The sequence below is a fragment of the Hordeum vulgare genome, chromosome 1H (genome assembly GCF_904849725.1).
Source record: "Hordeum vulgare subsp. vulgare chromosome 1H, MorexV3_pseudomolecules_assembly, whole genome shotgun sequence".
Lineage (NCBI taxonomy): Eukaryota > Viridiplantae > Streptophyta > Magnoliopsida > Poales > Poaceae > Hordeum > Hordeum vulgare.
Window position 1 is genome coordinate 268148139 of NC_058518.1, and position 3792 is coordinate 268151930.

The window sequence follows — 3792 nt, forward strand, 5'->3', positions numbered from 1 at the left end:
TAGTATAGGAGTTGTGTGAATATTACTCCTTGTATCCGTGTACCAGATTGCATGACCGGAAATTTCGGGAATTCATAGGTGGGAATTCAAGTAGTTACTTATAGGACATTCTTCCAACAAATGCATGATGTTAGGTTGGGGTTCGACATCTAGTGGATTCGTTTGTTCACGGTCGACTTACAGCGGTACACGTTGTGTCTTAAAGAGTCGTTGTAGCTTGCTACGACTCGGGGACGCTTCGTATGTCGGGTGCACTGCCTTGCACTTGATGGCTACTGTAAAATCGAGCCCGTACGATCCTGTCCACGAAAATATCGGACGAAATCTTTCTCATGAGTTTGTTCTGGCTTGATTCATAAGCCTTTCCCTTTGTCTTGTTGATTATGGTAATGCGAGTTGCTTCGATGTCAATGGTCATTTCAGATCTATCCTAATCTGTGTTCTCATATTTTTATGTGAATGCAATTCTTTGCTCAATCAGATCGTCTTATCAATTCTTGTCTACCGGAGTTGTCATATCTATTCTTTTCCAACCGGTGTGCTTCTCTTCAAGTTAATTCAATCTTCTCCAGTTGTTGCGGATCATTCTCTCATTTTATTTTGAAGTTCATCTCATCTGTCCCATGTTGTCTTTGTTTTTCCCGCCCTCCCACCCTTTTCTTCAGTGATTCAATTTTCATCCAAGAGTTTTCTTTTCATTGTGCTTCCGCTGTGTGTTCTTTTCTCTCTTACCCGATGATTCGTTGTGAAGATTCTCAGGAGCTTAATGTTCAACTTTATTCATTCTTGTCATCCTTACCGGTGAATTCAGTTCAGTTATCCATGGTCATCATATCCTTTTCAACCATTAAATTCTTTTCGACGTTGGAAATTCTTTCAGGCTATCTTGGTTATTCATTCCTCTCTTTTCATCCGGAGTGTTGAAGTATCTCAGTAGTCCTTGTTTTCAATTCTTTTTAATTATTTCAAGGTTCTCAACCTCATCTAGTTTTCTTGTACCGGTGCAATATCAACCGTTCTAGTAATATTTTGAACGGTGATTTCTTTGAGTGGGCCCATAACCCACAGGTTCTTTCCCACGATCTTTCCTGGCTCTTCTAATTTTTTCCCGGAGATCTCAAATTCTTTTCAACTATGACGTAAGTATCATTTCCATCAGTCATATTACTTCTTCAAGTTCTATTTTCATTAATTCTCATACTGGCTCAACCTTTCATTCTTCTTTATTTCGGAGTGTCTCATTATCCTTGGTGGTGTTCTTCTCATCATTCTCTTCTTTGAAGACCGAAGGAGTGTTTCTCTCAATCTTGGTTCATTCTCTTGGATATTCTTCATTTCAGCCTTGTGTTATCATCTGGAATTGTTTCCAATCATGAATGATTAATTTCTTGCTATCCGGTGCATTTCTAAGTTTTTATTCATTCTCGATCCTCCGAAGGACATCATTTGAGAAGACTTCTTCGTTCTCAGCTTTCAGCTTTTGTTCTCTAATTCTTCTCCATTGTTGTCTCTTCGTTCGTCTCTCGATTATCCGGTGCCTTGTTCTAGTTTCTCTCAGGTGACTCATGATCTCTTCATCCGCATGTATCTCCATTAATTCACGGTGTTCCCTTTAAATTGTGAATTTTTACCGGTGCTTCCTTCAATTATGCTTCATGTGGTGCATATCTATCTATCTCTTCAAGTTCTTTCAAGAAGAATAAGTGGTATGCTAAATCCGTTGCTTGTCATCAATTAAACTTGATGAAGGATAAGCATAATATAATTCTTATTCTTGTTCTTCCTTCTTCCAAGATATTTCAATTCTTCTTCCGGAGTGGCTCATGATATCAATACTTTTCTCAAGTGCCTATCTTTCTTTTCCGGAGTTCCAAGTTCTTTTAAGTATCTCTTTGTGAGGCTTCATCTAAATCTTGGCAAGGTCATAATCTTATTCTTTTCTACCTTGTTATCTTTGCATCATTCATTTGTATACGGAGGTCCTTCATGGTGGTTCATCAAGGTTTCAATCCATTCTCAAGTGTTCTTCAAGATTCTTGTTGGAGAACCTCAACTATCCTTTCTCTTGCATTTATATGTGCATTTTTTCTTTCTTTATCCTTTGAGGTGGTATTATAGCATTCTTGTTAGTGTAGGAGTCTCGAAGAGAATTCCTTTCAAGAGTGAGATAATTAAATCCACCAATTCTTTGATCATGAGATATTTTCAATCCATGATTTCTTCATTGAGCTATCTTGGTTTGGGGTTTCACCTAAAGCTTTTCCAATGGATTGTGCTATTATGGTGCTTGTCATTAATCCAAGTTCTCAATGTATCCTCTTGGTGTAAGAAATTGTTCATATCTTGTTTCTCCCAAGCAATCCTTGTTTCTTTTAGTGGTTGGTTGTCACCTCATAAATGTTGAGATGATTTTCATAAGCCCACTACTGTCTTGTTCTTTTTGTTGTTGTTTTGTCAACAACTCCGTTCAATTCTTCTTGCAAGGATGCTTGCCAAGTTCAATTGAGATAGTAGTTGTCATTCTTTTCTTCATTCTCTTCTTCCGTATGAGCTAGTTCATATTCTCTTATTTCGGAGGCATTGTGATGTTGCTCTTTTGGGTCTATTATGTTGTTCTATCAAGATCATGGTGTTTCCTTGTTCTATTTAGTTGTTTGTTATGAATATTGTCTATTTCTTCTACCTTTTCGATTTTTTTGTCCCATTTTCCTACCGAAGTGCTGCCGAAATTTTCCGTGAATTTCTTGCTTCTTTCTCATATCATTCCTCATCTCTTTGCAACCTTCAAGGATCATTGTTTTCACTTGTTTGTCAAAGAAGCGACTAAGTTTTTACCTCTTGATCTTTCTCATCCTCTCCCCCCTTTCATTCTTGGATCTTGGGGCGAGATCCTCTTGTAGTGTAGGAGAGTTGTGACAGCCCGATGCTGACGTTCCAGAAGATTCCCCTCTCTTTCCGTTTTCGTCGCGTGTCTATTTTTATTTGTCGCATCATCATCGCATCATGCACATCATCTGCATTGCATCGTTATCCTGTTGCCGCCGGTTTTCAAACTTGCATCCGTTGTTAGTTGCCGGTTCACGTCGTTGTCCGTTCTGAGCCCGACCGCGCACGCACGCGCCCGCGGCATCGTCAAAACCCTGTTTTAAAAGTGTGTTGAAAACTTTCTCTGATCGAGGTGAAACTTGGCATGCGGTCGTGATTAGTTATAGGTAGGCCGCTTGTCGAATTTCGTCGCGATCGGAGTCCGTATGGTACCCGAACGGTCGATCGTAGCGCCACCGTATTCGGCCTACCGTCGAACGTTTGTCGGTGTTTTAAAATTCGTTGCCGCGCCGCCCGTTCTCCCTCTCGTCTCCGGATATCCACTCTACACGGCCTCGTAACCGTTCCCGTGTTCGGAATCGTCCGAATCAGACCGCACGGTTGGATCCGGAGCGAAATTTCGGCTAACCTAGCCCCCCCCCCCCATTTGTCTATATATAGACCCCCTCCTAATTTAGACAGCCTCTCCCCTCTCCACCTCGAAATCCGTGCAACCCACGAAACCCTAGCCGCCTCCCACCTGCTCTCCCCTCCCACCTCCAGCCGCCGGGCCCATGGAGCCCGCGTTGGGCCAGCCCGAGCCCATCTGGGCCCGAGCTCCCCACAGCAACAGCCACCGCTGAGCCGAGCGAGCAGCCGCCGCTGGTCCCCGCCGGACCCACTCCCGTCAGCCGCCTCGCTGCCGAGCTCCTCCCTCGGCCCCGCGCCGTTCTCGGCCACCGCCCCATGCCACTAAGCGTCGCCGCC